The sequence below is a fragment of the Salvelinus fontinalis genome, chromosome 28, assembly GCF_029448725.1.
Source record: "Salvelinus fontinalis isolate EN_2023a chromosome 28, ASM2944872v1, whole genome shotgun sequence".
NCBI lineage: Eukaryota > Metazoa > Chordata > Actinopteri > Salmoniformes > Salmonidae > Salvelinus > Salvelinus fontinalis.
In genome coordinates, this window is record NC_074692.1 from 37031408 (window position 1) to 37058255 (window position 26848).

Here is a 26848-nt window from a genome sequence, read left to right on the forward strand (position 1 = left end):
TATTGTTCAACATTTATTGAATATTTTATGTTGTCACGATATTACTCATTGCATAATGATAGTATGAATGCATTTTTACTTTTCAAACTTGTATTATCTAGATTGAGCACAGAATTCACAATGTAATACATATTTAAATAGCATGTAAAGAACACATTCTTTATAAAAGACACAGATTCAGCGCTGCAAATTGAAAACTACAGTTTTTGTGATATATAAAAACAGCTTATGACTGTAAACATAAATAGCATGCCCTTATATTTGCACATGATTTCTTGCATGGTTTCATTAACATTATCTGCATGAACACTGCTACAAAATGCTGAGCCCCCAAGACCATTTCAAAAGTTCCAAAAATTGTAACAGTTGATGTATTCCCCTCTTCAGTCATCAATATTTGATACAGCCCACAGCATTATTCACCTAATAAAAATAAACAACTATAGAAACAAAAAAACGGTAGGGGAAAAAATCGTATCAAAATTGATTTTCATCTGTAGTGATGGTAGAGTCCAGACTTTACATGGTCTATAATTATTACAGAAGCTTATCTAACAAGTACAGTGCAATTGTTCCACTGAGCACCATTTCAAGAATGCCCATCACAAGAGACAATGCGCCTAAAGTAGGCTGCACACATTCTTACATGTATGTTTTTGCATACCAATAGGATATTTCAGTTAGGTAATTGACATCGTATATAGTGCATCGACAATTCAAGTGTAAATTCATCAACGTATGACAGTTGCGTGGGCAATATAAGTACGTGTTTCCTTTGGTAACCGTCAGGGGAGAATGACATCACCGTTCCTTACTCGGAAGAACCGCCAGACATTGAGAGTGATGATACAAGTTACGTCAATTCATATCTGAATACAAATGAATTCAAAGCAATGAGTCAAATTATTTAATAAATGGGGAAAAAGCGCACTGAGAAATGTATTCACGCAGTACTGTATCTTAGACCCACATGTCCTAAAGTATTATTTGAATTGAAAATGTTATTCAATCTCTGTGACATAATGTTATGTCACCTGAATTCAGAAGCACAACATTTTCCTTAGCCAACATAAAGTACAAAGAATATATGTCCTTTTGATTTCGATCAGATTCCTTATTTTTCCAAATCCCTGTTCCTAACAGTCTTGCTGCATGTGTGGCATGTTCATCATGACGACATGTCAGTGTGCACGCTGGACCTCGGCGCTTGGTGGCAGGCTGACTGGCTGGCATCCATTTTTTCAGTGCAAATATTCTGACAGCTTTCTCTCCTCTTCGGGATCATCTAAAATGGATAAATAAATAAAAATGTTAGTGCATAATAAACTTTTAGATATTTAGATTTTTGTTCATAGTCTTTGAATAGTCCAACATAGTTTTGCTTATGAATAACTAAATTATAAATATTCAAATTGTAAATAAACTACATCTTACACCAACTATAGTTACATATTTATAACCGCAATTTACCTGCTGAACATTGTTGGGGAAAGTTGACAATCAACCGTCTATACTCGCAACCAAGTTTGTTTGCGTTACTCATATGCTGCGTTCAAAACAACTGGGAACTCGGACAAAAACCCCGACTGGGAAAAATAATTTTGAACGGTCATTCAACTCGGAATTCGAACTCGGGAACTCGGGCCTCTTTCTAATGCTCCGACTTTCGACCAGAAGATTACGGACGTCATGATTTGACCTCGTATTTTTCCGAGTTCCCAGTTGTTTTGAACGTAGCAATAGTGATGACGCGTACCTGTGAAGCTTACCTGTTGCTGGTTTTGCCATTGCAGTGTCTTGCACCTACAGGTGTCGCTTTCTGATAAAGAGCATGAGGACTGTGATTTGTATTGCTGTGCATACAAAGCGTTTAAAGTGGACTTTTCTATTAAACTCCAGTTTATCGTAATATCTGTTGTCTCGAGAGCCAACCGTCCAGTTTTTATCCATTTCGTCCCCGATCCTCCGTAGGCGGGAGGCGAGCGACTGGGTCCCGGAGTATGGTGAGGGTCCTTGGGCACAGATAATCGAGTCACCGGGTAGAGGCAGAGGCTGGTCTATCGGGAGCCAGCACATGTTCTCAAAAAATCTATGTATATTTATTATCTGTCCCTGTCCCCTCCTCTTATCCACTCATCGGTAATATGATCCTCTTTACTGTACGGATCAGATCTGGACTGTGTTGTTTCTCTCTCTCTCTTTCTTATATTATTCATGATTAAAGAGTCACATGGTGTGAGGGGTTTACATCATATTCTCCCAAAAGAGAGAGGTAATCATTAACTCTTAAAAACCCGTCGTCTCATTTTATCCGCGGAGGCTTTTGTTTGATATAATGGTCAAAGAGAGGTCTAGTTGAATAATCATAGGATTTAAAATAATAAGTATAATACATTTGAGAGTACTGTACCTAGAAAGTACACAATCGGGATCATAAACCGTTCTTTAATAATTGTGCATTTTCATTTAAACTTTATTCATTGTACGCGTTATTCTTTGTTGAAATTAAAATATGAAACAATCCACTATTACAGACCCATGCGCCCATAATAAACTATGAGGAATTACATTTTGCGGAACTAATCTGATAGCAAAGTCTCTAGTCGGACAGGTTTTGGTACAGGACCTTACTGTTTTTTGTTTTGAGATGGGCTAGCTGCAAAAATGTTAACCCTACCGCTATGTTATTTTGTCTAAAAAATAACAAGTTAAAGAAATATGTTGTTGTAACAATGGTAGAAAAATATGGCAGCGTTTACAGAGCGTTTGAAGCAAGAACTGACAAGCAACATACCCGCACATTGACTCTGTACCGGTATCCCTGTATATAGCCTCGTTATTGGTATTTTATTGTGTTACTTTTTTTCTTACGTATTTATATAGACTTTTGCAAATAATTTCTTACTTACTTTTAAAAACAGTTCTGCATTGTTGGTTAAGGGCTTGTACAGCCGTGGCCAAAAGTTTTGAGAATGACACAAATATTAATTTTCACAAAGTATGCTGCCTCAGTTTGTATGATGGCAATTTGCATATACTCCAGAATGGTATGAAGAGTGATCAGATGAATTGCAATTAATTGCAAAGTCTCTCTTTGCCATGCAAATGAACTGAATCCCCCAAAAACATTTCCACTGCATTTCAGCCCTGCCACAAAAGGACCAGCTGACATCATGTCAGTGATTCTCTCGTTAACACAGGTGTGAGTGTTGACGAGGACAAGGCTGGAGATCACTCTGTTATGCTGATTGAGTTCGAAATAACAGACTGGAAGCTTCAAAAGGAGGGTGGTGCTTGGAATCATTGTTCTTCCTCTCAACCATGGTTACCTGCAAGGAAACACGTGCCGTCATCATTGCTTTGCACAAAAAGGGCTTCACGGGCAAGGATATTGCTGCCAGTAAGATTGCACCTAAATCAACCATTTATCGATCATCAAGAACTTCAAGGAGAGCAGTTCAATTGCTGTGAAGAAGGCTTCAGGGCGCCCAAGAAAGTCCAGCAAGCGCCAGGACCGTCTCCTAAAGTTGATTCAGCTGCGGGATCGGGGCACCACCAGCACAGAGCTTGCTCAGGAATGTCAGCAGGTAGGTGTTAGTGCATCTGCACGCACAGTGAGGCGAAGACTTTTGGAGGATGGCCTGGTGTCAAAAAGGCCAGCAAAGAAGCCACTTCTCTCCAGGAAAAACATCAGGGACAGACTGATATTCTCCAAAAGGTACAGGGATTGGACTGCTGCGGACTGGGGTAAAGTCATTTTCTCTGATGAATCCCCTTTCCGATTGTTTGGGGCATTCGGAGAAAAGCTTGTCCAGAGAAGACAAGGTGGGCGCTACCATCAGTCCTGTGTCATGCCAACAGTAAACATACTGAGACAATTCATGTGTGGGGTTGCTTCTCAGCCAAGGGAGTGGGCTCACCCACAATTTTGCCTAAGAACACAGCCATGAATAAAGAATGGTACCAACACATCCTCCGAGAGCAACTTTTCCCAACCATCCAGGAACAGTTTGGTGATGGACAATGCCTTTTCCAGCATGATGGAGCACCTTTCCATAAGGCAAAAGTGATAACTAATTGGCTCAGGGAACAAAACATCGATATTTTGGGTCCATGGCCAGGAAACTCCCCAGACCTTAATCCCATTGAGAACTTGTGGTCAATCCTCAAGAGGCGGGTGGACAAACAAAAGCCCACAAATGACAAACTCCAAGCATTGATTATGCAAGAATGGGCTGCCATCAGTCAGGATGTGGCACAGACGTTAATTGACAGCATGCCAGGGCGGATTACAGAGGTCTTGAAAAAGAAGGGTCAACACTGCAAATATTGACTCTTTGCATCAACGTCATGTAATTGTCAATAAAAGCCTTTGACAATTATGAAATGCTTGTAATTATACTTCAGTATTCCACAGTAGCATCTGACAAAAATATCTATAGACACTGAAGCAGAAAACTTTGTGGAAAATAATATTTGTGTCATTCTCAAAACTTTTGGCCACGACTTGTATTCGGTGCATGTGACAAATACAATTTGATTTCATATAAACGCCGAGCAACCAAACTCCAATGGTGACTCTCTTGGCCAACCAAGTCGGGAGGACTCTAAAAAATAAGATTTTTTGTGAAAACGTAAGTGGACCAGAAAGAAGACAGAAGCATGTGTCATCTGTAACTTTACAGGGGAGCAGTGAATGAGAAGAGGACCAACCACAATGTATCGATAGGCCGAGGGCTTGCTAGGTGGAAGGACCAGTCCCTTGTTGGAGAGGATTCAAGAGGAGAGGATACGAAGGAAGAGTCAATACTACATTGTGAAAGTTAACAAAACAAATTGGTGGATCAATTCATTCAAGACCTGGTAAGATGATGTTGATGATGATCATGACAAGCCCACCAGTAGAGGTAGCCTACCTACCACTTCATTAAGTGGAACTCAATTTCATTGCTGATTTACTTATTTTTTGCAGAATGAGATAAATGACATTCCCTTCTTTGACGTTGAGTCGCCCTATGAGTTAGCTCTGAATATCTTCCAATATCTCAGATGGACACAGTTGGGATGATGTGCTCAGGTAAACTAAGATCATGATCAGATCTGTCAGTAGTATAGAACTCAGAGACTTTCACTTGAAGCATAAGTAGACCTGAACAGACCGTACACTCTTTTGTGCAACCCTAATGTGACATAGGCACTAGTAAGTGATGATGACCACTATCCAACATGTCCCCTTTAATGTCCTCTCCAGGTCAGCAAGATGTGTAGTATAAGTACACCGTTCTACTTTGTTGTACCTAGTGATGATCACTCAATATGCTTCCACAGGTGAGCAAGGCGTCGGCCGTCATGGCGGAGGACGATGTGCTGTCATTTAGGATGTGTCTGAAGGATAGTTATCACCACGGTACTGCTGTCTCTGACTCCCCCTGTTGGAAGAACACACTACGAGACTGCAGGAACTCTGAGAACACTGTGCACTCCAACTGGGAGGTAGGGGACAGCTTGGCTTGATAGGGTTGTGTGTGTCTGACTGCTTGGCTATGTGTGTGGCACTTTAAATCAATGCATTTTTTTAGATAACACTTCATCTGAGTTTGCCCTTAAACCTGTGTAACGATACAGTATTAACTTAAACCTGTGTAACGATACAGTATTAACTTAAACCTGTGTAACGATACAGTATTAACTTAAACCTGTGTAACTATACAGTATTAACTTAAACCTGTGTAACGATACAGTATTAACTTAAACCTGTGTAACTATACAGTATTAACTTAAACCTGTGTAACGATACAGTATTAACTTAAACCTGTGTAACGATACAGTATTAACTTAAACCTGTGTAACGATACAGTATTAACTTAAACCTGTGTAACTATACAATATTAACTTAAACATGTGTAATTATACAGTATTAATTGTAGTAATAACATTGTAATTGCATAGGGACGCCGATAAACAACATTTCGACTTGCATGTCTTCCTACTCCTAGAATCGTGTTGGCTCAATCAGCTAACTGCAGTACGACCTTTGAGAAGGTGCTGTGTGACGTCAGTTCATGTGACAGCTATGTTGTTGCCGATGTAAGATATACAGTATATTACCTGTTGTCAGTGTCAGAAGGGGCATGCAGCTGTGTTGATCAGCACATTTCCAGCCCACTGAAGGGAGATCAATAGACATTGAGCTGCTGTTTTGACTCAATAGACATTGAGCTGCTGTTTTGACTCAATAGACATTGAGCTGCTGTTTTGACTCAATAGACATTGAGCTGCTGTTTTGACTCAATAGACATTGAGCTGCTGTTTTGACTCAATAGACATCGAGCTGCTGTTTTGACTCTGTACTAAAAGAGACCACCACTTGTCTTTTAACTCCTTTTTTTTCATGTTCTTTTAATTCAACCTGTTGTGAAAACACAACAGACTTCAGCCTCTATGTTATGTCCCTTACAGCTACGGATTCTCACATGAAGTAAGCTACTTAAATTCGACTGGGCCCGGTGTACAGTAGGATGATAGTGTGACTTGAGCTGCTCAAATGAGTCTGTTAAATGTTGTTTCAGGAGGCTGGGGCCCACAGGTGGCGGTCTAATTAAATTCTCCTCTGGCGCTGGTGAACTCTGGCTGGGTCCCAAAAGGCACTCTATTCCCTACATACAGAGACAGAGGGCTGCCTGCTGCAGCAAATTGTATTCACCCAGAATATCATTTCTTCCCCCTCAGGAGACTGAAAATATTTAGCATAGGCCCTTGGATCCTCAAAAAGTTTTACAGCTACACCATCGAGAGCATCTTTACTGGCAGCATCACTGCTTGGTATGGTAAATGCACCAACCTTGACCACAAGTGCTACAGAGGGTGATGCGGACAGCCTAGCACATCGCTGGGGCCGAGTTCCGTGCCATCCAGCACCTCTATATCAGGCAGTGCCAGAGGAAGGCTCGAAGAATTGCCAAAGACTCCAGCCACCCAAGCCATAGACTGTTCACTCTGCTACCGTCCGGCAAACGGTACCGGAGCATCGGCTCTTGGACCAACAGGCTCAGAGACAGCTTCTACCCCAAAGTCATAAGACTGCTAAATAGTCTGTGGTACCCAATTAATGGTACCCAAACTATCTGCACTGACTCTATCTACACACACTCAGTGAACTATATATGTACACCATATATACAATCACCCACACACACTACATTGACACTCCCACCCAAAACCCAAACCCACACACAGTCACATACAGTACCAGTCAAAAGTTTGGACACGCCTACTCATTGAAAGGTTTTTCTTTATTTTTGCTATTTTATACATTGTAGAATAATAGTGAAGACATAAAAACTATGAAATAACACATATGGAATCATGTAGTAACCAAAAAGTGTTAAACAAATATATTTTATATTTGAGATTCTTCAAAGTGGCCACCCTTTGCCATGATGACAGCTTTGCATACTCTTGGTATTCTCTCAACCAGCTTCATGAGGTAGTCACCTGGAATGAATTTCAATTAGCAATTGCGCCTTGTTAAACATAATTTGCTGCTGCGCCCCTGTTGTTTATTTTACTCTTATTATTATCTATCCTGATGCCTAGTTACTTTACCCTGCCTTAATGTACATGTTTACCTCAAATACCTCATACACATGCACAGATCTGGTACTGGTACTCCCTGTATATAGCTTCACATTGATCTGCTACTGTCACGTTCCTGACCTGTTTTCTGTTGTTTTGTATGTGTTTAGTTGGTCAGGACGTGAGCTGGGTGGGAATTCTATGTTGTGTGTCTAGTTTGTCTGTTTCTATGTCAGCCTAGTGTGGGTTCTCAATCAGAGACACATGGTAGTCGTTGTCTCTGATTGAGACTCATATATAGGAGGCTTGTTTTGTGTTGGGATTTTGTGGGTGTTTGTTTCCTGTCCCTGTGTTTGTTCTGCACCAGATAGGACTGTCTCGGTTTTCACGGTTTGTTATTTTGTTTGTTGTTTGTAGTGTTCACTTATTATTATATTAAACATGTTGAGCACTGGCTACGCTGCATTTTGGTCCTCTCTTTCACTCCAGGAAGAAAGCAGTTACAGCTACTGGTACTCCCTGTATATAGCTCCACATTGATCTGGTCCTGGTACTCCCTGTATATAGCTCCACATTGATCTGGTACTGGTACTCCCTATATATAGCTCCACATTGATCTGCTACTGATACTTCCTGAATAAAGCTCCACATTGATCTGGTACTGATACTTCCTGTATATAGCTCCACATTGATCTGGTACTGGTATTCCCTGTATATAGCTCCACATTGATCTGGTACTGATACTTCCTGTATATAGCTCCACATTGATCTGGTACTGGTATTCCCTGTATATAGCTCCACATTGATATGGTACTGGTACTCCCTGTATATAGCTCCACATTGATCTGGTACTGATACTTCCTGTATATAGCTCCACATTGATCTGGTACTGATACTTCCTGTATATAGCTCCACATTGATCTGGTACTGATACTTCCTGTATATAGCTCCACATTGATCTGGTACTGGTACTCCCTGTATATAGCTCCACATTGATCTGGTACTGATACTTCCTGTATATAGCTCCACATTGATATGGTACTGGTACTCCCTGTATATAGCTCCACATTGATCTGGTACTGATACTTCCTGTATATAGCTCCACATTGATCTGGTACTGATACTTCCTGTATATAGCTCCACATTGATCTGGTACTCCCTGTATATAGCTCCACATTGATCTGGTACTCCCTGTATATAGCTCCACATTGATCTGGTACTGATACTACCTGTATATAGCTCCACATTGATCTGGTACTGGTATTCCCTGTATATAGCTCCACATTGATCTGGTGCTGGTACTTCCTGTATATAGCTCCACATTGATCTGGTGCTGGTACTTCCTGTATATAGCTCCACATTGATCTGGTACTGATACTACCTGTATATAGCTCCACATTGATCTGGTACTGATACTTCCTGTATATAGCTCCACATTGATCTGGTACTGATACTACCTGTATATAGCTCCACATTGATCTGGTACTGTTACTCCCTGTTCATAGTTCCGTTCTTCTTTATTTTATTCCTTTATTTTAAACTCTGCATCTTTGGGAAGGGCTCGTAAGCAAGCATTTCACGGTAAAGTCTACACTAGTTGTATTCGGCGTATGTGGACAAATAACATTTGACTTAATTCGATTTGGGTCACTGAATTTTCTAAGATACTATGCATCACTATGAGATCCTTGTATAACCAGGGTTTTTAGCTGACATTTTTTCCCCCGATGGTTTTTCGAGGCAAACTGATCAAATATTTCTCTCACTTTCATACAGTATCTTGTAGATGCACTGAGGAAGCAGAACTGCAGGTTGTGCCCTGATTTTGCCTAAAATTGATACATAAAACTTTTCATGGCTTGGAAGAGGGAAAGGCATGAATTTCTCCTGTTTCTTGGCTGAAGGACGATGCACTAATTATGTTGAGTGTTGTTACCTTCCTGACAAACCCTGAGATATCAGATGGAGTGTTTTAGCCTCCTTTTTCCCTCTGTCTGTCTGTCTGTCCGTCCGTCCCATTTCCTCATGCTGGGAGACCGATGCTCAGTGAAGTGGGTGGTGCAGTAGCTAGCTGAAGTGGTATAAGTGATTGTAGCATGTACATTGGGGAGTTGAAGCTAGCTATCTTACCATCTTGTTTGTGCCACAGTGTCATTGGTAGCAAACTAGCTGAACGGGTTTATCTGGCAGCTCTTTGGTGCTACTCTGTGGTTATCTCTGTCTGCAGTTCTCTCCAACAGCCCAACCCAGCACCAGTCCTGACCCACATCCAGGTTCCAGCACCGTAAAGGAGCTGTGTCCGTCTGAGGCAGCCCAGGGCAGCTGGTGCTGGGGTGTACCTGGGGTAGCTTGTCTCATGGCTCTTCTCATGCCGACTGTGAGGAACTCAGCTGCCACCTCACTCACTCTGCATGTCTCCAATTGACTAAGTTGCAAATGGGAAACTTGGGAAGCATTTGGTGTTTCTATGCATGTGCACAGAGAGGACTGTCTAAAGCTAGGATGAGCTAGCTATATCTGCTTAGAGCTACTGTAGGCCATAACTGATACCTGCCTGGTCCTCTTGAGCAGTATACATCAATGCTTCGTAAAAAGTGACTGTTTTAGGCTTCTATTCACTATGTCGCAAATCTCTTTAATGTTAATATAATCCCTTGTGTTGTGTAATGTTGTTTTCTGTCCCCCGAGGGTACACGTCAGGGGATGTGATACTGTGGGACACCCTCCACAAGGACTCTGCAGCCTCCTTCCTGAAGCCCCCTTCCTGCGGTCCAGCCCCCTTGACTGCAGAACTCAGCCCCAGACCTCACATCAGTCATGTCTGGTGTGGCTTCCTATGGCTATGGTGAGTGGGAGTCCTCAACTCTCCAGTCAACTTAATGGCTATTCCACTGGCTAGCCTTTTCTGGGAATTGTACAGAAAACGTTTTGCTTTCACAAGACTTGAAAATAACAGTTTCAGGGTGCGATTAGCAAGACACACATTCCACATTAGCGAGCTAGCTGGGCAAAAGGTTCCACGTGACTCGTGCTGCTGCATCTTGTACTCTGGTCTTGGATCTTGGACCTGCTACTCATGCAAGTCCCGGATTAGTTTCAGCCAGAGTTTGTTTGTGTTTCACACATGATTTGCAGCACAGATCAGGGTTCCAGATCCCTGGGAGGGTCCACACCCTGGCTCTGAGCCTGGAGAGCCCCACCTTAGGTACTGCTGCTGGGCTAGACGTCCAGCTGGACCAGCCTGATGACGGGCTACTGGAGGACCCTCTGCCAGGCCACGCTTCCCAAACCTGTGAGTCTCTCTCTCAATTCAATTTCAATTCAAAGGGCTTTATTGGCATGGGGAACATATGATTACATTGTCTCTCTTTCTCTCTCACTCTCTCACTCTTTCTTTCTCTCGGTCTGTCTCTTTCTGTCTCTCTCTCTCAGCTTGATCATTTTAAAGAGGATTATGATAGAATCCCCTGATGCAATGATAGGGTGTCTACATTGATCCAGTCTGCTGCTGTGATTTCTCATATTTTAATTCCTCTATCTGTCACAGTCAATCCATTATGTACCATATTAGTTCAGTAGCAGTGCAACTGGACTTTTCATATGTGAGGTACTTTACTGTCACATGGAGTGAGAAGTCTAATCAGCAGGCTGAATAAAGTTCTAACTTTCATAACAGAGGCTCTGGTCACAGGAGGAGTCTATGGTCCTAGTGCCAGGGGCTGAGGGGAGAGGAGTGGACAGTGGCCCCCTGGTGGCCCTCTCTGCTGGGGAGACAGTGTACCTGCTGGCCCCTGAGGACCTGGAGCCCCGGGTGCTCCATACCGTCTACGGCCTCCCAATCACCTGTCTGGACGCCTCAGTGACACACGCTGCCCTGGGGGTCAAGAGCTGTGGCTGGGCCATGAACGATGGAGGCAAGGTAGGTGAATCAACATTGAATTGATTACAGTCTTTTGACAGGGTCGTATTCATTAGGGCATTCATTGAAACATGACAGACAATGAGGGTTTCTAATGAATACGACCCCGGTGTAGTTTGTGATCTAATGTACCTGGAGTTAGGAACAGGGTTACATTAAGGTAGGTATGCCAAAGCTAAGCACTAAGCAAATACTGAAGCCCAAACCATTATTTTTCTGAGTGCTCAACGCATTTGGACGGCTATAAATTGGCCACCCTTTAATGTTTGTTTTTTAATGATATAATTATAGGGCTGAATTGAAACCCGAAGTGAATAGCATCCCTATCGTCACCCCAAACCTGCATTTCTCTGAGTCTGAGTAGAAAAATACCCATCTGAGTCTGAGTAGCAATGCACTAATCTGAGTCTGAGTAGCAATGCACTAATCTGAGTCTGAGTAGCAATGCACTAATCTGAGTCTGAGTAGCAATGCACTAATCTGAGTCTGAGTAGCAATGCACTAATCTGAGTCTGAGTAGCAATGCACTAATCTGAGTCTGAGTAGCAATGCACTAATCTGAGTCTGAGTAGCAATGCACTAATTTGAGTCTGAGTAGCAATGCACTAATTTGAGTCTGAGTAGCAATGCACTAATCTGAGTCTGAGTAGCAATGCACTAATCTGGGTCTGAGTAGCAAAACACCAATCTGAGTCTGAGTAGCAGTGCACTAATCTGAGTCTGAGTAGCAATGCACTAATCTGGGTCTAAGTAGCAATACACTAATCTGAGTGTGAGTCCGAGTAGCAATACACTAATCTGAGTCTGAGTAGCAATACACTAATCTGAGTGTGAGTCTGAGTAGCAATACACTAATCTGAGTCTGAGTAGCAATACACTAATCTGAGTCTGAGTAGCAATACACTAATCTGAGTCTGAATAGCAATACACTAATCTGAGTCTGAGTAGCAATACACTAATCTGAGTGTGAGTCTGAGTAGCAATACACTAATCTGAGTCTGAGTAGCAATACACTAATCTGAGTGTGAGTCTGAGTTGCAATATACCCATCTGAGTCTATTAACAGTCTCTGGAACCCCAACAGGGAGGTGCACTCCAGTCTGGGGAATCTGAGACAGAAATGGGGCCAGTCGCTGGGGATTGTGGGTATAGAAATAGCTGAACTACTCCTACTGGGCCGTGTTCCTAATTACTGTAGTATTTAGTTTACTCTTTACTCTTGATCCACACACACATGTACACACACACATACACCCACTGAACATGTTGTGTCTATTTCCCAATGGATCTGCTATTTGTATATACTGTATTATTGTGGTGTATCTAAGGGCCCTGCTCCTAACTGAGGCTGGTACCTTCATTTAGCCCTCTGCTAATTACAGGAGACGGATTTCACAAGGCTTTTTCTTCGAGCAAAACGCAACAGTGAAGGTACAATGCTGCGTACAGAGCCCTCCACACACAGTACTACAATACGTTGAGTTCCCCACAGCTGTGAAGCGAGCTGTAGCCTATTGTGTGTTTGTGTTAATGAGTCTGTTGTTAAAGAATGGAAAACAATGTTGTGTATGTTATTGTGAATTTTCCAGTACATATCTGGCAATTATTTTTTTCAGAAGTTGTCTGCAAAACTAGTACTCTGTATGTGCTCTAGGTCATTGGACACCATTAGATATGCACCTGTCGGTTATTCTTCTAACTGTTATGGCCAACTATGGTTACACCTGCTGGGTCTTTTCCAGAACAGGGGTGTCCCTTTCAGAGTAGTTAGCAGGATGACATGTATTGGTTATTCCTGTAGAGTGCCACGGTCTGTTGCTATGGTCCTACATGCATTATACTATTTCTGTGACTACATGTTCCATGTCCTAATATCAAGGCAATATGATAACGGTGGCTAAATGCCAGAGGTGATGAGCCATTAAAGAGGAGTTACTATGAGTATGACGTAAGAAAGACAAAATGTATAACACGTATGTGCCAAGACTGGAAGGAGTTGTATTCATGAACCAGCTCGGCTTTTATGATGAAGTAATAAAAAGTCTATTTGAACTCACATGCTCCGGTATTTGTGAAATATGATTGACCAAATATTTCCACAACAATGTTTGCTACAGCTTTTGTTGTTGCCTAAAATTAATTTGTAGAATATTATACTGTACAGTGCATTCGGAAAGTATTCAGATCCCTTCACTTTTTCCACATTTTGTTACGTTACAGCCTTATTTTAAAATTGATTAAGTTGTCCCCCCCCCCCTCATCAATCTATACACAATACCCCATAATGACAAAGCAAAAACAGGTTTTTAAAAATGTTTGCTAATTTATAACAAATTTAAAACTGAAATATCACATTTATATAAGTATTCAGAACCAGAGCGTCGCTGCACAGCTATTTTCAGGTCTCCAGAGATCTTCCTTCAGGTTCAAGTCCAGGCTCAGAGACTTGTCCCGAAGGCACTCCTGCGTTGTCTTGGCTGTGTGCATAGGGTTGTTGTCCTGTAGGAAGGTGAACCTTCGCCCCAGTCTGAGGTCCGGAGCACTCTGGAGCACATTTCTATCAAGGATCTCTCTGTACTTAGCTCAGTTCATCTTTCCCTCGATCCTGACTAGTCTCTCAGTCCCTGCCTGGTTTCCTCCAGACGTGACGCTTGGCATTCAGGCCAAAGAGTTTAATCTTGGTTTCATCAGACCAGAGAATCTTGTTTCTCATGGTCTGAGTGTCCTTTAAGTGTCTTTTGGCAACCTTCAAGCGGGCTGTTATGTGCCTTTTACTGAGGAGTGACTTCCGTCTGGACTCTCGACCATAAATGCCTGATTGGTGGATTGCTGCAGAGATGGTTGTCCTTCTGGATGGTTCTCCCATCTCCACAGAGGAACTCTGGATCTCTGTCAGAGTGACCATTAGGTTCTTGGTCACCTCCCGATTTCTCAGTTTGGCGATGATGGTTCCAAACTTCTTCCATTTAAGAATGATGGAGGCCACTGTGTTCTTGGGTACCTTTAAGGCAGCAAACATTTTGCGGTGGACATTTTTTGGTACCCTTCCCCAGATCTGTGCCTTGACACAATACTGTCTCGGAGCTCTACGGACAATTCCTTCGACCTTATGGCTTGGTTTTTGCTCTGACGTGCACTGTCAACTGTGAGACCTTATATAGACAGGTGTGTGCCTTTCCAAATCATGTCAAATGAATTGAATTTACCACCGGTGGATTGCAATCAAATTGTGGAAACATCTCTATGATGATCAATGGAAACAGGTTGCACCTGAGCTCCAATTTGAGGATCCAATTTGGGCTTTAGTTGTAAATCGGTGCCATGCATTTCAGTGTATTTCAAGATAAATATTTGCAAGATGTGACAAAAAACCCTGTTTGAAAAACCCACTTAGTTAAACACCTTTGTCTGTCTCTCTCTAAAAGTTGAATGTTTTGTTAGGCACAGATGCTGGTACTTAAGTAATTAGTCGAGTGACTAGGGACCGGACCTAAATGGAGCCTCTCTCTGTTGGTTAGACATTTCTTTGGCAGAGCTATCCCACTGACATCATTACAATGTTCTCATTCCTGATGATGTTATATTATCACTAAAGCGCCACATATTGGGCCGAGGAGAACATTTGAGGGATAACTTTGCTGCAGTGCTTCCTCTCAAGGTTACGGCTAAAGGATTTTTTAAAAATCTTGTAAAATCAAGAGAGATGTCATATACAATGGCAAGAAAAAGTATGTGAACCCTTTGGAAATATCTGGATCTGATCTAGGTCACAACAATAGACAAACACAGTCTGCTTAAACTAATAACACACAAACAATTATATGTTTTCATGTCTTTATTGAACACACCGTGTAAACATTCACAGTGCATGTTGGGAAAAGTATGTGAACCCTTGGATTTAATAACTGGTTGACCCTCCTTTGGCAGCAATAACCTCAACGTTTTCCGTAGTTGTGGATCAGACCTGCACAACGGTCAGGAGGAATTTTGGACCATTCCTCTTTACAAAACTGTTTCAGTTCAGCAATATTCTTGGGATGTCTGGTGTGAACCGCTCTCTTGAGGTCATGCCACGGCATCTCAATCCGGTTGGGCCACTCAAGAAAGGCGTATTTTCTTCTGTTGAAGCCATTCTGCTGTTGATTTACTTCTGTGTTTTGGGTCGTTGTCCTGTTGCATCACCCAACTTCTGTTGAGCTTCATTTGGCGGACAGATAGCCTCACATTCTCTTGCAAAATGTCTTGATAAACTTGGGAAGTAATTTTTCCATCGATGATAGCAAGCTGTCCAGGCCCTGAGGCAGCAAAGCATCCCCAAACCATGATGCTCACTCGACCATACTTTACAGTTGGGATGAGGTTTTGATGTTGGTGTGCTGTACCTTTTTTTCCACACAAAGTGTTCTGTGTTCTTCCCAAACAACTCAACTGTAGTTTCATCTGTCCACAGAATATTATGCCAGTAGCGCTGTGGAACATCCAGGTGCTCTTTTGCAAACTTCAGACGTGCAGCAATGTTTTTTGTTGGTGTCGTGGTAATTTCCTGTATTACTAAATGAGGAGAGTTTACAAACCACACACAAGTCAGAGTTATATTTTAAACTCCATCTTTAATTATATGAGCTTCACCATAGCCCTTTGACTCTCAGATCAATTCAGTGTCTATAAATTAATTCTCTGAGAGTGCTTACAAAAGAATACTTAGTATCTTTTATAGCCAAAATACACCACTCTCAACTCACATGACGAACCACAGATCTTAGGAACTTCACAAAGGGCCTTTTACTTGAGAGAGGAGTATCCCATAGCCAGATAGCATTAGCTATGAATTATCGTTCAGTTTGGTCTCTTAGACGAGATTCTACTTCTCGTTCTTGGTACTTCCTAGTACCAAAACGTTACCTCATCCAATGGCATATATCAATTGTCAATTCTAGATACGCCTATCTCAAATACCCTCTGTCCTGGACAAGCTCACGGAGGGGAGTGAGCCTCTAGGTCATATACTAGGTCAAGATTCATGGAACATCAGAGGGGTAATACAATGGTTCCAGACACTGCCATACTCCTCCCCCAATGGGAAAAGGAGGGAATGACTGGAGTACAGACATTGTGCAGCCCTTTACATGGTTTCACAGATATATTCATCTATGAAGACAATGTTCAAATCTGACTTCTCCCTTTCTGATATTCTGCATATTACCAGACATGTAAAAAACAAGCCTGTCCTCTCCCCTCTCTGGGCCCCAGGTGACTTTTCCCTAGAGGAGAAAGGAAAATGCAACTGCCAACAGTATAGTCCAAAAGAAGACATTCTAATGACAAGTATAGAGTAAATAAAACATCTTATTTATCTATGTTACCTAACTAATTCTGATTAAGCTACGACATTGGACAGCAATATCTTCTTCCGTGGTGTCCTCTCATGAATACCATTCTTGTTTAGTGTTTTACATATCGAAAAGATGTTAGCATGTTCCAGAGATTTCTGCAAGTCTTTAGCTGACACTAGGATTCTTCTTAACCTTATTGAGCATTTTGCGCTGTGCTCTTGCAGTCATCTTTGCAGGACGTCCACTCCTAGGGAGAGTAGCAACAGTGCTGAACTTTCTCCATTTATAGACAATTTGTCTTACTGTGGACTGATGAACATCAAGGCTTTTAGATATACTTTTGTAACCCTTTCTAGCTTAATGCAAGTCAACAATTCTTAATCTTAGGTCTTCTGAGATCTCTTTTGTTCGAGGCATGGTTCACAACAGGCAATGCTTCTTGTGAATAGCAAACTCAAATTTTGTGAATGTTTTTTAGAGGGCAAGGCAGGTCTAACCAACATCTCTAATCTCGTCTAAGTGATTGGACTCCAGGTCAGCTGACTCCTGACTCCAACTAACTTTTGGAGAAGTCATTAGCCGTGGGGTTCACATACTTTTTCCAACCTACACTGTGAATGTTTAAATGATGTATTCAATATAGACAAGACAAATACAATAATTTGTGTGTTATTAGTTTAAGCACACTGTGTTTATCTATTGTTGTGACTTAGATGAAGATCAGATAACATTTGATGACAAATTTCTGCAGAAATCCAGGTATTTCCAAAGGTTTCACATACTTTTTCCTGCCACTGTAGCCTACCAGCTCCACAGGTCTTCAATGTGACTAGGCATACATGTTGATGTCTCACGTCCTGTCCAAAATACTGCCGCTTAGGCCTCTTTTTTCCATATGAATTATTCTAAGACAACACTACTGATTGGATAATATTTGATATGGTAGTGATCATGAATTAAATCGAGCATTGAGTTTTCGTTTGTTTCATCTCTCCACTATAGACCTAGCTAGCTCATCTTCTCTGAATTATGCCAATTCATGATTAGCACGTTTTCGCTTCACTAATAAAACTGAAGAATTACAGCTTTTAATCAGCTTTAACAAGTCTATCGGTTTCATAGTGTTTCTGACAGCATGTTCCTTCTGCAAAGTGGGAAGTAAGAATTGCCAACAGACTCTGAGGCAGAATGTGTTATGTGTTATTTCATGAGAAGACATATGCCTAATTAAAAGCTGTGAAAAGAATGGAGGTGGCATCCAGACGTTTTCTCTTCACACCGAGGAGTTGAGGCATCACTAGGACTTGTTGCTTTTCCAGCTACATGTTTTAGAGGTATTATGACATGAATGGTCTTTGTAATGATCCTGTCTCTGTCTGTCTGTCTGTCTGTCTGTTTGCTCATGTGTACGGTATGTTGCTAAGTGTCTACGTGTCTCGTGTAATTGTCTGCCTTATTCATGTCTTTGTCTATTGGCCTGTCTGTCTGGTGTCTGTGAGAGTCGGCCAGAGTCAGCTAAACGGTCAGTCTCCCTCTCCTCTGGACCTGCACCCTCCTACCCTTCCCCAGCCCAATTCCTCCCTTTCCTCTCTCCCTTCCCCAGCCAGTGGACTTGGGGGTCTAGACATTTGCTCAGTGCTCCTGTTACCCTGTACCCTGTACCCGCTGCCTCCATAGGTTACACACAACACATCCATGACATAGATTTGTTCAGTGAAAAGTGTGGCATGTTCCATTAGGATCCTTTCGTCGTTTAGGATCAATGGTCTAGATTAACTTCTGACAGTTGCTTTGAATGTGTGTCTTCAAACTCTGTGAGCTTGATATACTGTATTCATGCCAATGTTTGTTCACATTGGATCTATAAGTTAGTTCTACTTGTTTTTAAATGCATTAACCTACCTGACATCTGAAAGTCAAGTGTAAAAACAATGCAACATTAACTCAACTGACTGCATCATTTGACAATCATTTAGGGACATTCATCTTCATTTACTTAACAAAGGAACTCGTGAAGGGAGCGATTTAGGACAAATTATAGATGTATCATTTTATTTTTGTTCTAACTATCCCTCCAGGAATCCAGCAGCCACATTAACACGATGACTGCTGTAGCCAAAGCCACGAGGCCTTTCATCAAAGCATGTTGAGGTGCTCCCTAAACTGTTTCCATATTAGCGTCAAACTGCCTCTATGCTCCCTTTCGCTGACAGCTCCTCCACATAATAGCTGGTTTGGGCTGCTTTTTAATCAAATCCCCTCCCCCAAAAACTGAGATGATTCATCGAAAAAAAGACAAGCAGACAGCCCCCTCTCATCCACTCCTGTCTCCTTCCCATTCCTTCCCTCTCCTCTCCCCTCTCCTTCTCTCTCATCTCCCCTCTCTCCTCTCCTTCCCTCTCCTCTCTCCTCTCCTTCTCTCTCATCTCCCCTCTCTCCTCTCCTTCCCTCTCCTCTCTTCTCTATCCTCTCCACTCTCCTCTCCTCTCTTTCCATCTCCTCTCCCTCTCTTTCCCTCTCCCCTCTCCTTCCCTCTCCTCTCTCCTTCCTCTCATCCCCCCTCTGCTCGTTCCCTCCCTCTCCTCTCCTCCCCGCTCCCCTCTCCTTCCCTCTCTCCTCTCCTTCCCTCTCCCTTCTTCTGCTTCCTCCTCTACGTCCCTCTCCCCTCTTCCCTCTCCCCTCCTTCCCTTTCCTCTCCTTCCCTCTCCCCTCTCTTCTCCTTCCCCCTCTCCTCTCCTTTCCTCCTAGGCCACTTCCCGAATCCCATCAAGCTGTCATTTCAAAGTCCTGTGTGTGTTTGTGTGTGTGAGAGTGTATCCTGTGTATGTCCTGTGTGTGATTTTGGCTTGCTCCGCTTGGGGCTAGCTCACATTAAGGCTGCCTGGCCCAAATTGGAGACACAAAACAATTGGCATCTTCTCAAGCCTTACATCATGCTGCTTGCTCCCTCTCTCTCTCTCTCCTACACACTCCCTCTCTCTTCTCTTCCCCCCCTCTTCTCTTTTCTCTCATCCTTTGTTTAATGTCTTTATCTATCATTCCCCATTCTGTCTGAAGGTTGGCTAGTTTGTTTAGTGTTGTTTTGAAAAGAGAACCGCTCCAGCCACTAATTGACCAATTATAACACAGCCAGATTACATTATTTAAATAACATTTTAAAAGGCTTTTGTTATGGAGCTCGAGGGAACACAATTAATCATTCTCTTTGAATTAATATTGATATGCTTGTGGGTCAATGTCTTTCCTATCATATTCAAACCTTTTTGTTATTTAAGCTTTACAATACTGTATTCATAGCCCATTTTGCCAAGAAAATGTAGTGTTTATAATTACTGACAACCATTTTATTTAATTTAGATTCTGTTAATGTCGCTCCCTTAACAGCACAGAGATGAATTCCTGTGTAAAAGCGTAGGCAATGGAAAGTGTTGTGATGAGTCTCAGAGCTCAGACAGACAGAGACGGTGTGTGTGAGAGAAGAAAGTTGTGAGGATCAACGTCTGTCTTCACTGCTTCATGTCTCATGCTGCTGCTAGATGTAGAGTACACCATGAGGACGTTTTACACTCTGCTCAATCTGCTAAAATCCAGGTGTTATCTAACTCATGCTGCAGTGTCTGTAGCAACAGTATCCATGGCCAAATAACTCTGTTTCTATGTGTTACCTCTGTTTATATTCTGGTGCAGAATCATTTTTAGTAGCCAGTGTAGGAGTCTAACCCTCTGTGTAGTATTGTGTACAGATCCAGATATACAGTCTATAGACAGGCCAGTCTGAGGTGTCTCTGGGAAACTCAGCAGGAGACTTCTCCTGTGTCAACCTAAGAGACAGCCCCCCTCACCTGATGGTGTGAGGAAACAAAGACAGGAGGTATGGGACCCAATGTGTCCTTACACCTGCTGAGTGTACACACACACACAGACATACATACACACACACTGGCACATTCTTTTGCCTGTCAGATTTTAGCACCACAGTAGTACCAGATTAGATCCAGTGGCTCCCTTGGGTACACCTGCTGGGCTCTAGTCAGAAACAAACCTGTTTATTACAACACAATATTCCTCAACACACAATCACAGCTGATGAGAGAGAGATCAACTAAATGTATTGAAAGTAGTCTACAAAGTAGTCTATGCATACCTGGCAGAATGATATCATGATTATTTGCATCAATCCAGTGGGTAGTTGTTTTGCAAACTATACTAGCACACGTGCTACAAAAACACAGCTAAACAACAGCCTCTTGCTGCAATTAAAGGATAACTACACCCAAAAATCATAGACCTCAAAAGTGCTCTCCTGGTGTGTTTTAAGCATTATTGTGGACTTACAACCAATATAGTTGTTTTTCTATAATAAACAAAATCTGATTTTGAGAGCGAATACCTGAAAAAACAGAAGAAAACGGAAACCTGGAAAAACTAAACAGAGAAAACCTAAATGAAATCAGGCAGAAAATAAAATAGATTTTATAAGAGGGAGCTACGTGGATCAGCAGAGTGTTATAGCCTGGGGGTATTTGTGAGGGAGACAACGGGAGACAGATGCTGGCAGCCTTCACACTGCTGTCCTGTGGCCTCGCCATTCAGCCGCTAAAACACACACACACACACACACACGCGCACTGCATCTGCAACCTGGCTCTCAGAATGGGGGAAAGAAAGACAGAAAAGGAGCCAATTTCATTTGCACTTGTCCCTGACAGCGGTGCAGGAGTTGGCAGGGAAAATAAAGAAAAAAGTTTTGGGCAGAATCCTTACCAATCAAACTCCTGCCATGACTTTCCTACCAAATTCATCAGGCAATAAGTAGACAGACTAATGCAGACCAAGCCCAGACAACTCTATGACTCGTTGTGAATAGCCAGTCTTTTAAAGGTGGAACCCCCAGCTCACCTGCAACAACAGCCAAAGTAGAAGAGTTAACTTTGTCCCTCCGCCTTATGTAGTCTTGTATGTAGTCAGTCTCTGATGTAGTAGTCAAATCAAATCAAGTTTATTTTATATAGCCCTTCGTACATCAGCTAATATCTCGAAATGCTGTACAGAAACCCAGCCTAAAACCCCAAACAGCAAGCAATGCAGGCGTAGAAGCACGGTGGCTAGGAAAAACTCCCTAGAAAGGCCAAAACCTAGGAAGAAACCTAGAGAGGAACCAGGCTATGAGGGGTGGCCAGTCCTCTTCTGGCTGTGCTGGGTGGAGATTATAACAGAACATGGCCAAGATGTTCAAAATGTTCATAAGTGACAAGCATGGTCAAATAATAATCAGGAATATATGTCAGTTGGCTTTTCATAGCCGATAATTAAGAGTTGAAAACAGCAGGTCTGGGACAGGTAGGGGTTCCATAACCGCAGGCAGAACAGTTGAAACTGGAACAGCAGCAAGGCCAGGTGGACTGGGGACAGCAAGGAGTCATCATGCCCAGTAGTCCTGACGTATGGTCCTAGGGCTCAGGTTCTCCGAGAGAGAGAAGGAGAGAATTAGAGAGAGCATACTTAAATTCACACAGGACACTGGATAAGACAGGAGAAGTACTCCATATATAACCAACTGACCCTAGCCCCCCGACACATAAACTACTGCAGCATAAATACTGGAGGCTGAGACAGGAGGGGTCAGGAGACACTGTGGCCCCATCCGCTGATACCCCCGAATAGGGACAAACAGGAAGGATATAACCCCACCCACTTTGCCAAAGCACAGCCCCTGCACCACTAGAGGGATATCTTCAACCACCAACTTACAATCCTGAGACAAGGCCGAGTATAGCCCACAAAGATCTCCACCACAGCACAAACCAAGGGGGGCGCCAACCCAAACAGGAAGATCACGTCAGTGACTCAACCCACTCAAGTGACGCACCGCTCCTAGGGACGGCATGAAAGAGCACCAGTAAGCCAGTGACTCAGCCCCTGTAATAGGGTTAGAGGCAGAGAATCCCAGTGGAGAGAGGGGAACCGGCCAGGCAGAGACAGCAAGGGCGGTTCGTTGCTCCAGAGCCTTTCCGTTCACCTTCACACTCCTGGGCCAGACAACACTCAATCATATGACCTACTGAAGAGATAAGTCTTCAGTAAAGACTTAAAGGTTGAGACCGAGTCTGCGTCTCTCACATGGGTAGGCAGACCGTTCCATAAAAATGGAGATCTATAGGAGAAAGCCCTACCTCCAGCTGTTTGCTTAGAAATTCTAGGGACAATTAGGAGGCCTGCGTCTTGTGACCGTAGCGTACGTGTAGGTATGTACGGCAGGACCAACTCGGAAAGATAGGTAGGAGCAAGCCCATGTAACGCTTTATAGGTTAACAGTAAACCTTGAAATCAGCCCTTGCCTTAACAGGAAGCCAGTGTAGGGAATCTAGCACTGGAGTAATATGATCAAATTTCTTGGTTCTAGTCAGGATTCTAGCAGCCGTATTTAGCACTAACTGAAGTTTATTTAGTGCTTTATCCGGGTAGCCGGAAAGTAGAGCATTGCAGTTGTCTAACCTAGAAGTAACAAATGCATGGATTAATTTTTCTGCATCATTTTTGGACAGAAAATTTCTGATTTTTGCAATGTTACGTAGATGGAAAAAAGCTGTCCTTGAAACAGTATTGATATGTTCGTCAAAAGAGAGATCAGGGTCAAGAGTAACGCCGAGGTCCTTCACAGTTTTATTTGAGACGAATTTACAACCATCAAGATTAATTGTCAGATTTAACAGAAGATCTCTTTGTTTCTTGGGACCTAGAACAAGCATCTCTGTTTTGTCCGAGTTTAAAAGTAGAAAGTTTTCAGCCATCCACTTCCTTATGTCTGAAACACAGGCTTCTAGCGAGGGCAATTTTGGGGCTTCACCATGTTTCATTGAAATGTACAGCTGTGTGTCATCCGCATAGCAGTGAAAGTTAACATTATGTTTTCTAATAACATCCCCAAGAGGTAAAATATATAGTGAAAACAATAGTGGTCCTAAAACGGAATCTTGAGGAACACCGAAATGTACAGTTGATTTGTCAGAGGACAAACCATTCACAGAGACAAACTGATATCTTTCCGACAGATAAGATCTAAACCAGGCCAGAACTTGTCCGTGTAGACCAATTTGGGTTTCCAGTCTCTCCAAAAAGAATGTGGTGATCGATGGCGTCAAAGGCAGCACTAAGGTCTAGTAGCACGAGGACAGATGCAGAGCCTCGGTCTGACGCCATTAAAAGGTAATTTACCACCTTCACAAGTGCAGTCTCAGTGCTATGATGGGGTCTAAAACCAGACTGAAGCATTTCGTATACATTGTTTGTCTTCAGGAAGGCAGTGAGTTGCTGCGCAACAGCTTTTTCTAAAATTTTTGAGAGGAATGGAAGATTCGATATAGGCCGATAGTTTTTTATATTTTCCGGGTCAAGGTTTGGCTTTTTCAAGAGAGGCTTTATTACTGCCACTTTTAGTGAGTTTGGTACACATCCGATGGATAGAGAGCCGTTTATTATGTTCAACATAGGAGGGCCAAGCACATGAAGCAGCTCTTTCAGTAGTTTAGTTGGGATAGGATCCAGTATGCAGCTTGAAGGTTTAGAGGCCATGATTATTTTCATCATTGTGTCAAGAGATATAGTACTAAAACACTTAAGTGTCTCTCCCGATCCCAGGCCCTGGCAGAGCTGTGCAGATCCAGGACAGCTAAGCCCTGGAGGAATACGCAGATTTAAAGAGGAGTCCGTAATTTGCTTTCTAATGATCTCATTATCTTTTCCTCAAAGAAGTTCATGAATTTATTACTGCTGAAGTGAAAGCCATCCTCTCTTGGGGAATGCTGCTTTTTAGTAAGCTTTGCAACAGTATCAAAAGTAGATTTTGGATTGTTCTTATTTTCCTCAATTAAGTTGGAAAAGTAGGATGATCGAGCAGCAGTGAGGGCTCTTCGATACTGCACGGTACTGTCTTTCCAAGCTAGTCGGAAAACTTCCAGTTTGGTGTGGCGCCATTTCCGTTCCAATTTTCTGGAAGCTTGCTTCAGAGCTCGGGTATTTTCTGTATACCAGGGAGCTAGTTTCTTATGACAAATGTTTTTCGTTTTTAGGGGTGCAACTGCATGCCTCTCCTTAATGTAAATATGCCTTGTCCATTGCTGTTCTGGTTAGTGTTTATTGGCTTATTTCACTGTAGAGCCTCTAGCCCTGCTCACTATATATCCAACCTCTCAGTTCCACCACCCACATATGCGATGACATCACCTGGTTTCAATGATGTTTCTAGAGACTATATCTCTCTCATCATCACCCATTACCTAGGTTTACCTCCACTGTATTCACATCCTACCATACGTTTGTCTGTACATTATTCCTTGAAGCTATTTTATCGCCCCCAGAAACTTCCTTTTACTCTCTGTTCTAGACGTTCCAAACGACCAATTCTCATAGCTTTTAGCCGTACCCTTATCCTACTCCTCCTCTGTTCCTCTGGTGATGTAGAGGTGAATCCAGGCCCTGCAGTACCTAGCTCCACTCCTATTCCCCAGGCGCTCTCTTTTGATGACTTCTGTAACTGTAATAGCCTTGGTTTCATGCATGTTAACATTAGAAGCCTCCTCCCTAAGTTTGTTTTATTCACTGCTTTAGCACACTCTGCCAACCCAGATGTTTTAGCCGTGTCTGAATCCTGGCTTAGGAAGACCACCAAAAATTCTGACATTTTCATCCCTAACTACAAGATTTTCAGACAAGATAGAACGGCCAAAGGGGGCGGTGTTGCAATCTACTGCAAGGATTGCCTGCAGAGTTCTGTTTTACTATCCAGGTCTGTTCCGAAACAATTTGAACTCCTACTTTTAAAAATCCACCTCTCTAAAAACAAGTCTCTCACTGTTTCCGCCTGCTATAGACCACCCTCTGCCCCCAGCTGTGCTCTGGACACCATATGTGAACTGATTGCCCCCCATCTATCTTCAGAGCTTGTGCTGCTAGGCGACCTAAATTGGAACATGCTTAACACCCCAGCCATCCTACAATCTAAGCTTGATGCCCTCAATCTCACACAAATTATCAATGAACCTACCAGGTATCACCCCAATTCCGTAAACACGGGTACCCTCATAGACATCATCCTAACCAACTTTCCCTCCAAATACACCTCTGCTGTTTTCAACCAAGATCTCAGCGATCACTGCCTCATTGCCTGTATCCGTAATGGGTCAGCGATCAAACGACCTCCACTCATCACTGTCAAACGCTCCCTGAAACACTTCAGCGAGCAGGCCTTTCTAATCGACCTGGCCGAGGTATCCTGGAAGGATATTGATCTCATCCCGTCAGTAGAGGATGGCTGGATATTTTTTTTAAATGCCTTCCTCACCATCTTGAATAAGCATGCCCCATTCAAGAAATTTAGAACCAGGAACAGATATAGCCCTTGGTTCTCTCCTGACCTGACTGCCCTTAACCAACAGAAAAACATCCTATGGCGTTCTGCATTAGCATCGAACAGCCCCCGTGATATGCAACTTTTCAGGGAAGCTAGAAACCAGTATACACAGGCAGTTAGAAAAGCCAAGGCTAGCTTTTTCAAGCAGAAATTTGCTTCCTGCAACACAAACTCAAAAAAGTTCTGGGACACTGTAAAGTCCATGGAGAATAAGAACACCTCCTCCCAGCTTCCAACTGCACTGAAGATAGGAAATACTGTCACCACCGACAAATCCATTATAATTGAGAATTTCAATAAGCATTTTTCTACGGCTGGCCATGCTTTCCACCTGGCTACCCCTACCCCGGTCAACAGCACTGCCCTCCCCTCTGCTACTCGCCCAAGCCTTCCCCATTTCTCTTTCTCCCAAATACAGTCAGCTGATGTTCTGAAAGAGCTGCAAAATCTGGACCCTTACAAATCAGCCGGGCTAGATAATCTGGACCCTTTCTTTCTAAAACTATCTGCTGAAATTGTTGCCACCCCTATTACCAGCCTTTTCAACCTCTCTTTCGTGTCGTCTGAGATTCCCAAAGATTGGAAAGCAGCTGCGGTTATCCCCCTCTTCAA

General features: G+C 42.7%; 1 long non-coding RNA gene and 1 pseudogene across 1 annotated transcript; one reads left to right on the forward strand and one right to left on the reverse strand.

The window, feature by feature from the left end:
* Positions 1 to 2230, reverse strand: LOC129826671 (uncharacterized). The gene is made up of 2 exons (XR_008755051.1): positions 1770 to 2230; positions 1 to 1285 (listed from the first exon to the last, which is right to left on the reverse strand). It is a non-coding gene; the product is annotated as an uncharacterized LOC129826671 (long non-coding RNA).
* Positions 2231 to 5391: 3161 nt separating this feature from the next.
* The window catches only part of LOC129826670 (F-box/WD repeat-containing protein 8-like), a 29669-nt pseudogene continuing 8212 nt past the window's right edge, over positions 5392 to 26848 (forward strand).